The sequence below is a fragment of the Cryptotermes secundus genome, unplaced genomic scaffold (genome assembly GCF_002891405.2).
Source record: "Cryptotermes secundus unplaced genomic scaffold, Csec_1.0 scaffold815, whole genome shotgun sequence".
NCBI classification, from domain to species: Eukaryota; Metazoa; Arthropoda; class Insecta; order Blattodea; family Kalotermitidae; genus Cryptotermes; species Cryptotermes secundus.
In genome coordinates, this window is record NW_019733329.1 from 109,635 (window position 1) to 123,393 (window position 13,759).

General features: G+C 41.9%; 1 long non-coding RNA gene across 1 annotated transcript in view; it reads left to right on the forward strand.

Annotated features, from left to right (window-relative positions):
• The first annotated feature begins 1,110 nt into the window (after window positions 1-1,110).
• LOC117282599 overlaps window positions 1,111-13,759 on the forward strand; it is a 129,866-nt gene continuing 117,217 nt past the window's right edge. Inside the window, exons 1-2 of the long non-coding RNA XR_004513401.1 lie at window positions 1,111-1,406; window positions 4,419-4,495. This is a non-coding gene — a long non-coding RNA (uncharacterized LOC117282599). The remainder of the gene's footprint in view (window positions 1,407-4,418; window positions 4,496-13,759) is intronic.

Consider the following 13,759-nt stretch of genomic DNA (forward strand, 5'->3'; position numbering starts at 1 on the left):
AGTGTCAATGACAGAATTTGTTTATTTCAGTGTCATGCTGCAGTCCTTACATACATATGCATACATGTGTGCAGGTTTGTTCTAGAGCAGATCCCATTTCGTATCTTGGCTGGGGACTTAATAATTTTACTAAGGTCTTTGTGATTTTGTTCACCTGGGCTAATACTACAGTTAACATTTTTATTCATACTAGTTCAGAAAATTAATAACATAACTGGCTGTAAGGGGGAGGACATAGATTGAGGATGAGATATGTACAAAGTGAGGAGGTTCTATATAATTTTTTTCTAGGAGAAAATTACATAGTGGGGCAAAGCACAACCTTTATTATTTACCTAACAGTGTTAGGACATTCAACTAAGAAACCTCAGATGGAAAGGACATGAAGCATGAATACCCTGGGCAATGTGTATATGTAATTTAGTATTAAATTTCGAATGTTTTAGATGTATGAAACGCGACTCTCGGATTAGTAACAATGGGGATGAACAAAAAATTCTGTCCATATGTAACGAGCACTCTTTTATACAACTGCCTTAACGGATTAAAGGGGCCTGTTTGAAAAGGATACCTTTCAGTGCCCTTATGATATTCTTATTCTGTGACGAGGCCGGACTACATGTATTGGAAGTCCAGCCTGTGGGAGGCTTCGATTAGCAAGTGAAAATCTTATCTGAGAGTTGCAACTGACGCTGAGAGCGAATTTGGAAAGAAGGGAGACAGCAGTTAGAAAGTTCTCCAGCTGGAGGTCACTGACAGAAGAGAATTGTTTGCAGGATACATTGTCACGTGCGTATTAGAGAAGGAATGTCAAGTTAAAGTAAGAGCAAATTAATAACATTTCTTGAAAATGTGAAGGATATTAAGTATTGAATTTTCTTATATTATAACACTAGAACCATGCAATTTTGGGAGACACTGTGGGTGAATTCTGCTGTATCATTCTGAAATATTACCCTAGCAAGATTAAAACTAAACTGACCGAACCAAACCTTCGCCCATACAAAGAGCGCTGAAATTTCAGAGCGCATAACATCCATCTTCGATTCAATTCAAATTTCGCGCCACCTTTATATACAAACGACGACGGAAGTTGCTACCTTACTACTCCTTGCTTCCCGCGTACTACAAAGCCCGAGCAAGGGACAAAGTAAAATACTACCAAGTGCAGAATATTAATAACTGTGATTAGTAATTTGAGATTAATAATTATGCAACAGAGTGGTATGTGTATGACAATTACTGGACATAACCTCAAAGTTTTACTTTTTAATTTAATATACACGAAAGTGCAAAGATTAGGCATATTACTGTGGAGTTAGCAGTTACGTATCTCAATGATCTTTGGGAGTTAGTGGCCGGCGTTTCAGAGACTATATCGGTCTTCATTATCACGAGTTGATATGGTAAGTGTTGTAGGCCAAAGTAAAATTGAAAGTTATGTTACAACCGACTGACAGTCCTGTCAGTATATCTTGGTCACAAGCCCCATCTGGGGGCCAACACCAGACTTTTGTTACTGTCACACAGTTTTGGTTGTCTGTGAAGTATCTTGGACGAAGTGAATTCATCCCATGCCCAAGACGTAAGATTTCGGGTTAAATTAAATAATACGTTTTTAAACAGTTTGTTTGTGTAGTAAGTATTTAACAAATGCCGTGTCATAGCTTAGGCGGTCAGTCCCTCGCTTCCTACTGCGGGGGCCCGGGTTCGAGCACGGGTCGGATTTGTGGTGGACAAAGTGGCACTGGAGCAGGTTTTCTCCGAGTACTTCGGTTTCCCCTGACAATCTTCATTCCACCAATTGCTCCACAATCACAGTCATCCATCATCTGGGGCTCATGTACAATAGGCCAATAGTGGCCGCAGTACGAAGTGGGCTCAGTCTCACACCACTATGAATAGCAATAATGATGATGATGATGATGATAATAATAATAATAATAATAATATCTAACAGGATAAGAAGAATAAATTTGGCCTTCAAAAACGGGTATCCTAGAAGTGCTCAGTATATCTCTATCTTCATCAATGGGCATCTGGCATGGGCAGCTCCAGAATTCTATTTTATGGAAGGGGGAGTGGAAGAAAATTTGCGTTCAAATTTACATTAAGCCGTTTCATACTTTTTATATAACTGCTCTTGGGTACTGTGGATGAAAGCGTTATTTTTAAAAATTTGTTTAAATCGTAGTATTAATACAAGTATTTGGTATATTTCTATCTTTCTTCAATGTTATTTTTTTCCAAAAAATCCTGCAGAAGGAGGCACTTGTCAGGTTTGCCCCCTCCCTTGTTGTCAGACATTGTTTACCACTTCAGTCAACATCATAATCATCATCATCCTCGAATCCCGAAATTCATACCTCCACTGCTAGATTATCAGATGCAAGAAGCATAAAATAAAAAAGTAAAGTTATCCCTGTAACAGGCCGTGGAGGCCCATATGGTTGTGAGATGTCGAGGCTCCCATATTTTCTAGACAGTCAGCTCAAAATGGTGGTGAGGTTGTCAGCCTTACACCCTGGCTGCACCTTTACCCCCATGAAGATTCTTGGTACTCATTTCTGTTAGAGGCTGGGTCGATCCTAGGGCCATAGTGCGGCTGGAAGGATTAGGTCAGTTGAAAACTCCAGTGACCTCATTGGGAATGGAACCCACGATCTTCCAGCTTTTAGTATAGTGCCTCAACTAACTATGGTACCATGTGCCCCACTTCATTTAAGTAAAACACAAAAATTAACATTATTCTCTTATTGACTTTGAATTAACCTTTTTTACATTCATATATCCTTTATAAGATCAGCTTAGACATGTATTCAAAAGACAAATATAATTAAGGTGTAAATATCTAAATACATTGTTATAACCATTTACAGACAACTTATAGACATATTATGTAATACAGAATCAAATAATTATGTTAAAGAAATATATTTGCTTGTTACCCAACTGAGGCATGTCTGTGTCTCTACATTTGTTCTCTGTTTATGTTGTCCTGTGTAGGCCGCAGCCTTGCATCTGGCTCATGCCCCTTCCTAGCAGTCCTACCAACTGTCTACAAAATTCACAATTTCAGAATTAGCAGTAAGTGGGAATAGACTAGAGAACCTAACCCATCAAGGCAGAAGAATAAGAAATGTTTTAAATGCATTTGTTATATTGTCAATGAAAATAAATTATTCTAGAGAGTAGGAGTCAGGTATGGGACAATCATATAATAATAAATTTTTATGCAATTCTATTTTGGTTGAGATGAGAGGAACTCACTCATGGAGCTGAGCCCTTCTTGAGGAGCCAGCAATTGAGTAGCTACTCAAGAACTTCCAGCATTTTGCGGAACCCAAAGGGTCATTATCATGTTCACAAGAGCCTTCCATCTGTCCCTATCCTGAGCCAGATCAATCCAATCCATACCATCCCATCCTATCTCTCTCAGATCCATTTTAGTATTGTCCACCCACCTACGTCTTGGTCTTCCCAGTGGTCTCTCTCCTTCTGGCTTTCCCACCAATATCCTATATGCATTCCTCTTCTCCCCCATTCGTGCTCCCCCACCTGCCGACCTCTTCGTCCTTGACTTGATCATTCTAATTACACTTGAAGAAGAGTACAAGGAACGACAAGGAACGTAACAGATCCCACATCAGAGGACGCCGAAGAACGACAAGACCTTCAAAAAGTGAAAGGGCAGTCAATGTGACGAGTGAAGTTTATTTTTCACGAACTTTCTAAACAAGTGATAATAACGTAACTGGCTACAGGGAACTGAATTTTGAATTTTAAATCTTAATTTTTGACATTGGTATTTTTAACTTGTATTTTATAAGAAGAGCTTTTTAACTTATATATTTTTAACTTATATGGTATAAGAAGAACTTATACATATTATTTGAGCGTGAATCTGAACAGGATACAGGATGGAAATTAGTGGAGAAAGGAAGTGATTGCGTGTGATTGTGAAATTGTGTTCGTACACCTGATGATGACCTCCTGAGGTCGAAACATGTAGTGTGGCAGTAAATAAAAAACGTGTTGTGTGGTCGGTAGATTAACTTTAACATTCGTCTAGTACACAACAGGATGCAAGGAACAATAAAAGAGTACAAGTTATGATGCTCCTCATTATGCAGTTTTCTCCAGCCTCCTGTCACTTCATCTCTCTTCAGTCAAAATATTCTCCTCAACACCCTGTTCTCAAACACCCTCAGTCTATGTTCCTTCCTTAATGTCAGAGACCAAGTTTCACACCCATACTGTAAATTTTGTAACTTGGAAAATTATCAGTCATTTTGAAATCTCATGGCAGGGAACACTGATGTAATCATAGTGGATACAGATGCAGTATTCTGGTATGTGAGCAGTGCCTTTGTAATGCAGCACAGTTTTGATGTTACTGAAGTGTGCCATCTTTCCAGATGTGTTGTACTCCATGCATGAAGCAGGATTCTCTTGGACTGAAAATTGGTATGACTACAGACAGTGAATATCTCAGGTAAGATGTATTTGTCAGCTGTAATTAGGCTCAAAGAGTCAGCATGTTTGGACACCACCATGATCGCTGCTGCCTTGGAAAGGCTGTGAAGAGTAAGCCAACCAAGAAATCAACAGGAGGAGACATGCAAGTGACAATCTTAGCAGGGTCTTCCACTTGCTTGTGCTGGTTACTTGCTTGGCTTACAATTCAACCATGAAGAAGGAAGCAATATGTTCCTTCAAAATGATGGGCTTTCTCTGAACTACTTGGTCTTGTAACTGAGAAGATTGTGCTAGCCAGAGGAAGGATACTTTATTTTATGTTTACTTTGTTTTATAGAGAAAATAACAAGTTCCTTTGAATTCTTCGTAGCATACCTACATTAAAATTTCCATTTTTTTGTTTCAACTTGATGGTGGTTATGTGCACTAGTATATTTTATAACTTATCATAACCACAGAAATTTAATGAAGAATTCTGTCTTCTTGGATATAATCATCACCGTGAGAAATTTAAATCCTCTAATTCTAAAAGTGTTCAAGTTAACCATTAATAAGTAAATTCTGAATTTGGGAGGCCATAAATGTAAGACAAACCCCCACACCTATAAATTTTGGACATTGTAAAATAGTAGCCATATATTATTCAGTGGAATATAACATATTTGTTTACATAGAATATATAATAGGTATAATGTGGGCAGTCTACACAAGAATATTCCTGAAAAGCAACAGCAAAATAGAAGGAATGTTAATACAACAGAGTCTGTTTTGTTTTTCAGCAATATTCTTGTGCAGACTGCCCCCAATATACACACTATATATCCTATATATGACACATAAAAGGATGCATACAATTAAGAATGTTTGTTTATAGTGAAATTTTTTACAACTCTGCTCGTCCAGTAATCTAGTCACTAAGGGTGAGAAAATTAGGGGTTTTACTTCAATAATAATTTAAGAGGAAGTTGGATAACCCAAGAGGCCTCTGCAATGGCGAATGCTGGACGCTGAATCCATGACTATTCGCTTCACAAGCTGTGTTGTCTGGCCACACATTGGTATCAGTTTTGGTGGGGGTTGGGGCACACGTCGTTTTCTCGACATTACATATCTCTTACATGCATTTCATTTAATTCAATCGAGTTGTCCATAGATGGCAGAATCGACTTGGTCACCAAATGATTTCACATTTGCCGGATAGATGTCGCATGGATCATCAAACTGCATCCCCGTAGGTAACTGCCGTTTCTACGTTGTATGTAATTCGATGTTCATGTAAAAGTTAAAGCTGCGTTTGTTATTTACTTTACGACGCTAACAATTCTGGACTATATAGCATCGAATGGTAGGATGATCGGTGGACAGTGAATTGGAAAGAACTTGGTAGGAAGCCACCGAGGTGCCGAAAATATTGCAGGATTCGCTCGAAGAGACTGAGAAAACCGCGAAGTACTACACACACGATATCTGGTGTTTCGTTCGAGGTTCGAGCAGAGTACCTCCCGAATACAAGTCTAGACTGACTACGGGCTCGACGACCGAGGGGTCGGAGTTCGAGTCACGGAAGGGTCAAGAATTTTCTATTCTCGAAATCTTCCATACTGGCTTTGGGGTCCACCCAGCCTCCTATCCAATGGGTACCGGGGGCTCTTTCCCCGGGGATAAAGCGGCAGGGGCGTGAAGTTGACCCCTAACCACCAACAAATTCCGAGGTCAAGAAAATGTGGATCTATACATTCACTCCCCCATACGTCTTCATGGCGTAGTGCTTAATTAATTAAGCACAGGGACAACTTTATCTTTTACCCTTTGGGTGGGCATTAGAACCGGTTTGGGACCTGTGAACAGAGAAATATTTGCCTTTGTCGGGAATCGAATCCCGATTCCTCGGCAGTCTAGGCTATAACCCGTTAGTGTACCGACTGAGCTAGGTATCGAGTTGGGTCGGGTAAATTGCTGTTGGTCCTCGTCAACAGTCATTATTCGGTTTTCGGACTTTATCCATCGTCTTGGTTTTAAGATAACTAAGAAAAACACGACGTTTCGGAAACTGGATCTGTTTCCGTCCTCACTGGACCCAGTGATTGAGGCTAGCTCTTTCTAAGGGACCCAATAGAATAGGTGTTTTCCCTCACCTGAGGACGGAAACACCTCCAGTTTCCGAAACGTCGTGTTTTTCTTAGTTATCTTAAAACCAAGACGATGGATAAAGTCCGAAAACCGAATAATGACTGTTGACGAGGACCAACAGCAATTTACCCGACCCAACTCGATACCTAGCTCAGTCGGTACACTAACGGGTTANGATCTCTCTGTCTCACTTGTCTGGCAGTCGCGCAGCTGCTTGTATACCCGAGCTAAGTATAGAACTGTGTACATATCTGAGACATGTATGTTGCAGTTGTAGGCTAAGTAACTTGTATGTGGTGCGAATAAACAGCGTGTACAGCAAAAATTGGGACCGAGCGAGCGGTCTTTGTAAGACCGTCTCCATATTTTCCGGCTGCCGTCATCACATTTCGTTCGAGCACATTTAAATTTGCATTGTCAGAGCACTTCATATATATATTAATACATATATATGTGTTGCTTTTAGTGAATTGATTTCTGTATTCACTTGCTAACGTCATTTCTTACATTTCAGAGCACAGCTCACAAATATTTATATGTTAAACATGATCTGATCTGGCTGTAAAATACATTACAGCTAGGCAAGTCATCTGGGGTAAGAACGGTATATGAGACATATCACGATTTGGGGGTGGGGCATTACTTATAGACGGGTTTTGGATTGGATGATTGGATTTATTGAAAACTTATACATACCACTCGGAGCTACAAGCTGTCGCTATTCCCACATTTTACAGTTCACCGTTAAACACGCACTATGGGTCTCAGTCTTCACTAGCCGTATCCTGGTAATGAATTTTTATCAGTCTCACTGTCAGTTCAAATTCACCTTGAAGTCTTATTTTCACAGCCTAATTACTTTGTCTTATCCGTCTTTGTAACTCTTGAACTCTTGACTTACAAGTTTTTTTTCTATCTTCATATATTTGTACACTCAGTCCCATTATGGGCTGTAAGTACATCCTAGGTGAGACTTAATCTTAAGCTTAAATACTAGGAGAGAGCATATCGGGGAGAGTAATGCTCCAGTGAGCATTCTCTACGGATCTATTTCGGATGTGACTTTGTTATTTTGTGTATTGCATTTATATGAAGCGCGTCGTTAGGTCGTTTGGTTTATGCCTTTTCGGTCTTCTGGGCTCGTCTGCATCGTTTAGTAGTGTGGTTGCCAGTTCATTTGGATGTGCTGTTATCTTGTGTTTGTATTTGCGGCTGATGTTTGTGGTTTCTTCCCGTACTGTGGATATGCCTAGATCGGCATGTAGTAGTCTGTTTGGGACGTACCGCGGTGCATTGCCTATAGCGCGAAGTGCTTTGTTTTTAAACCTCTGTAACATTTCTATATTGGATGTACTTGCAGTTCCCCATAATGGTGCGCCGTAAGTCCAAATAGGCTTCAATATTGTCTTGTAAACTAGGAGTTTATTTTCGGTAGACAGTTCTGACTTTCTGCCAAGTAGCCAATGCATCTGACTAAATTTGATGTCCAGTTGTTTTCTTTTAGCGAGAATATGTGTGAGCCAGGTCAACCGCCGGTCCAGGTGAAGGCCTAGGTATTTGATGGATTCCTCTTGTGGTATGCGTGTTCCGTTAACTTACAAGTAAAATGTCTTAAGCATTGTATACTTATGTCTATGCCTTGTCTCTGTACAAAATATCACATGCCTAGCGCCAATAGTTCGTTACACATCATCATGAATCTAGCAACTATAGAAGTTCTTCACTCGACTTACTTGTCGTTATTGCCTACTTTACAAAAATGCATTGCCTCAACAGAATTGCAAGTTTGTCCAAGGGATATTACCGTGCGTCGTGTCAGGACCCCATAGTAACCCTAGAGTCCCCCATCTGACAACTTCGCACACCCTCCATGTTCTTATTAGTGGCGTAATAACATTAATATATGTTTCATAAAAAATCTGTCAAATGGGACACACACAAACACACAGACAGGGAATAAAAATCTCCGTGGCCTGTAGTCCGCAAGCGAACTATATCGACCGAGCGAAGTTAGTGCCAACTTTTGCTTATAGAACGTGTCACGTGGTCAGCGCAACGGATCCACACGGCCGTTAATCTTGGTGTTCTAGACCGGATCCACTGTTTCCTTGAAACAGCTCCTCCGTTATCCTTACGTGGCTGAGTGGACCCCGTTCCAGACCCACTATTTCTCAGAAAATCTGGTAGCGCCGGGGATCGAACCCGGGACCTCTGGATTAGTAGACAGGAGCTCTGACTCTACAACAGAGACAGTCTACAGACAGAGAATATTATCTCATAAATCCACCTTTTTTCCGTCACAAAGGGTAGAAAGCTCAAGAAAACAAATATAGCCACACTTTGTGACTGAGTTCCATGGTAATTCAGTTTTCCGTAATAATATTTCATGCGCCATTGTAAGTTGGCAAACCTGCCAGTGACCACTGTATAGACTCATCGTTTCGCATCTCACATGTTTGAAGTTGCGCGTATGTATTACACATTTGTACATTTCGTATTATTTTACCGGCTGGCTTAGATGCCCTGCGGTTTCTAAGTGGTAAGTTGAAGGGGTCAAGGAGGGGCGGGGGAAGTGCTATATATGATAGGCTGATGTTGAGGTCCTATCTACCTCCAAGGGAAAGTCGCCATGGGAGATATTCCTTGTCGCTTCTCGCCGCCTGGGCTTTTAGCGACTAGCGCTTCCAGGGTTTTTCGCTTTATATATACACAACACCACCCATATGTAAAACGTTTTGTGGAACAACGGCATACGTTCTACATGTCGCTTCTTATTTATTTTATGTCCAAGTTTAATGTTCTCTGCTTTTCCTTGCTTGTTTCCAACATCGTGGTCTAAGAATCCACTCGTTTTAATCCCTCTGTTTAGTTACATAACTGTCACATGTAAAGAGGTAACTATAGACGGGGTTTGGATTGGTGAATGGATCTGTTGACAACTTACACACACGACTCGGAACTACAAGCAATTACAGCGTCACCGCTAATCTCCACAATTCACAAATCACCACAGTATCCGCCAAGTGTTTTCTGGTCGTTCCCTGGCAACGGCTTCTAACAGCGGAGATTCTTCAGTTTCACGCGATGAAGTCGTCTCTTCACAGACTACTGTACAAAGCTGACAAGGTTGTCCCAATTGACTTCCTTACAACTCCTCGGCACGGACTACGCAGAAATACTCCATTACCAAGACCACCTCTATTGTTGCGCGTCGATACATTGCTGCGGGAACGTGCTTACCGAGCCGTTGCCTAGAAACTGATCTGTTATATTCGCCTATGTCGCGGCCGTCGCACAGCAATGGCTCTACACGCTACAATACATATAAAGTAACTTAGTTTCTTTTTAATTTAACCATAACCCTATAATGTTCCCTTGAATTGTATACAGCAATGAACATGACTGTAATTTCGGACATTGTGCATTCTGTTCGGAAACTACGAATGTATCCGACATCAGATGTAAATCCCATTCATTGTCTATAACATCTTCTAGGGCAGGGTTCTCAACCTTTGTCAGACCGAGGCCCGGTAAATTCTTTTTTTTTTTCAAGAAGACGAGGGCCCGGCTTGAGGAACACTCTTCAAGGGTACGTCATATGTTGAGCAGGCAACCTTACGGAACACATGTCCTGTCCAAGTTTGGTTCTCATAATGTGCAATTAAAAAACTTCAGAATGATGACGTAACGACCCGCGTCACTATCTGATGACGACGCATTCCCGAGGCTGCTGTTGCCACAGTATGTAAGTTTGAACCCGTTAGAGAGAGCTAGACATAGTGGAAATCACTATGCACCATCACTATCCTAGTTATGTAGACTTACTTCTTACTAGGGCCGCGCCATAGCTCAAGCGGTTAGTCACTGGCTTTCCACCGCGGCGGCCCGGGTTCGATACCGGGTCTGGTCAAGTGGGATTTGTGGTGGACAAAGTGGCGCTGGGGCAGGTTTTCTCCGAGTACTTCGGTTTCTCCTGCCAATCTTCATTCCAGTTGCTCCACAATCACCCTCACCTCTCATCTGGGGATAGTACAATAGCCCAGAAGTGGCCGCAGTACAAGGGACTTAGTCCCACCCCACTAGCAATAAAAAATAATAATACTTCTTACTAACGGCACCACCTCACCGCCATCTGTGAGCAGAGTGTGTAGTGTGGGGGCCTCGACGTCTCACAATCATATGGGCCTCCACGGCCTGTTACAGGGATAGCTTTACCTTTTTACGGCCTCAAGTGATTAGGAACTTGTTTCCCTTTGCATTATAGGCGGAAACGCATCCAGTGTGCGAAACGTTGTTTGAGGAAGCTAAAAAGGATGGACAATTTGGAAAATAAGAGACATGTTTACCCTTCCTTTTTAGTTCTTCTATAAAATTACATTTAGATTGACATAACAAACAGTTACGAGAAAGTTCTTCTACAATTTATTTTTCGATATTGATCATTACTGTTTTTTAATGCAGACAGAAATCCGTTACTGGTAGATATAATCATGAGAAAATAGTGCTCGCACAGCACAGCAGAGTAAAGCGATGTGACGTCGTGTAATTTGGCACCTGTCTACCAAACTACAAGGCATCACGTCTAAAATGACCATAATACTTACGTCTGTCTAGATATCAGCGAGAGGGACATCCTTATAGACAGACAGACAGACAGACAGCATTCCGAAAATCATTTTTCATATTCGGGGGTCTCAGAATATTGAGGACTTCTTTATTTTCCATCTCAGTGTATTCTCATGTGGCTCTATATACGTCATAAGTATATGGGAAAGTAATGAGCATGTAAAATGTGTTCCCCTTCCTCAAAATCGCGTCACCCCAGTGGGCCGCTTGTAACGACTGTGTTCTCTCACCAACCCTGGATGAGAGGATAATACTAAAATTGTTATTATTGAGAAAGGTTATGATGATGTGGACAGGTAACATTAAGAACTTTAGGATTTCACAAACGATGGGGAATTTCTTGACCGGCTGAGTGACTGTCAGCTTTCCGAGGGCCTACTTAGTTGTTCAGGTCATTGCGTGAGATTCGTGTTCGCCGAGTTATAGCCTGTCGTAGGCACCGTCAAACACAACTACAGCTCCTTTTAATGCCAAAGATACAGACGCCGGTCACGCGTGGTTTGGACATCATGTATTCCATCATTACCTTTTTAAAAATTGAAGGACCTAGAATTCTTCACCAACTTCGTACTGCTGTTCACTTTATCCGCCCTTATGCTCGCCAGCAAACTGCCCTTCCTCCCAGTGTTGCTTCACAGTTCTAGAGCACTTACGGCCATGTTTAAACCTAAGTCACGTAACCACTTCAATGGATTTACTGTCAGTGCAACACTGACATATAGCACACTACACCAACCTCTTACTTTCTGGCTTTTCGACACTATAATACACTTTGGCCTCCTTATATGCCCATTATCCCGATTATTTGTCTTCCGCATCCACCACTTCACTTTCAGATCTCGTAAATCATTCTATGCATCTTTCAGTCATCTCTGTCGGTGCCCTCCCACTTATCTTTCACCTTCTGGGAAGACCCTTAAATACCGTCTAGCAAGTCGCATGTTCATGTTTTCGTACTGCACAGTTGTTAATAGGACCAGCTGATTAGTAGACTGTCCGATTATGTTAAGTAAAAAAAGTAAAGCTATCCCTGTAACAGGCCATGAAGGCCCATAGGGTTGTGAGACGTTGAGGCTCCCACATTATCTAGACAATCGGCTCAAAGATAGCGGTAAGGTTGTCAGCCCTACGCGCCGGCCGCGCTTTTCTCCCCAGGAAAATTATTTAATTCCTGGTGTTATGCCGTGGTGACAGGGGGCGTGGAGGTATCCCACCGCTGCCACCATATGTTATGACGTGAAGGGGGGCGTGAAGGAATCTCTCCACCTCTTCCGCCATCCATGCCGTTGCGTCCTTGGGGAATGTCCAGATGCAAGGCTAAACACTTGGTACTTGTCTCGTTAGCTACCTCTTGGCTGTGAGTTCACACTATTTCTAACCTGGGAGATGTACGGGACATCGGGGAAATAGAGGGTGCGACTGTGGGGTAAGTCATTAACACACGCATCCCCCTTACTTGGTCTACTCTCGTCTACTAATATATACACTTACATACATCTCACTTTCATGGTCGACAGTGGCCGGTTACGTACACATTGTAATTTAGAGGAAACTACACTTGGGTTCACCATCCCTAGCTCTCGAGGTAATTCCTACGTCACCACTCAGGGCCTACGCTCTCTGCCCTAACCCTGTAACATGACACTTTATTAATATCACACTGTATATCCATGACTGATATGAACAGTTCGACTTACTTGGTGCAGGAAGCTGATGGTGTCCCCTCACTTGGTCTGGCACGACCATGGCTCTGGCTGGCTACTCCCTTACATTTGTACACTCAGATAGATTGATGTGTATAAATTGATTGATATAGATTGATCAAAAGATTCAATGATAGACTATTGGTTCATCGTTGTGGATTCCGAAAGATAGCTCCTCAAGTAGTGTTAACAACTTTATAACTTTTCCTCTGCTGACTAGTGTCTTTGGGGTAAGCTCCGCCTCTTAAGAGAACGAATTCTCCCCCAAAGGTCCGTCTCTCGTTGGTCGTCTCGGTAAAGAGGGTTGGATGTGCTCAGGCCGTCTCGCTGAGTCGGCACTCTGTACGCCTTGGCCGTACAGCCGTTTGCCGCGTGAATCAGCAGTCTATGCAATGTGACAATTTTTTACTAACGTTGCCACTTCCTGCATTCTACTACAAACATTAACCCTTGGTCTACTTCTCTACTGTGAACCCAAGATAACTTAATACCTAAAAGTTACAAAAACCCTTGCCGAAATTCTACGGCATTACACCTGGTACTCATTTCTATTAGAGGCTGAGTAAACCCCAGAGCCTAGTGCGGCCGGAAGGATTAGGTCAATTGAAAAAATCCAATGACCTCATCGGTATTTGAACCCGCGACCTTCCGACTTGTAGCATAGAAGACTGTCCGATAATGACTGAAAGAAATTGTCTCTAGTTAGCAACATCGCCTATGCAATCGGCCTCTTTCCGGATCCTTTGAGATTCATAGCGAGACAGTGCTCTGAGAGTGGCCCGACGGGCTGTAACGTGTTGGAGCGAGCGGATGGAAGGGGC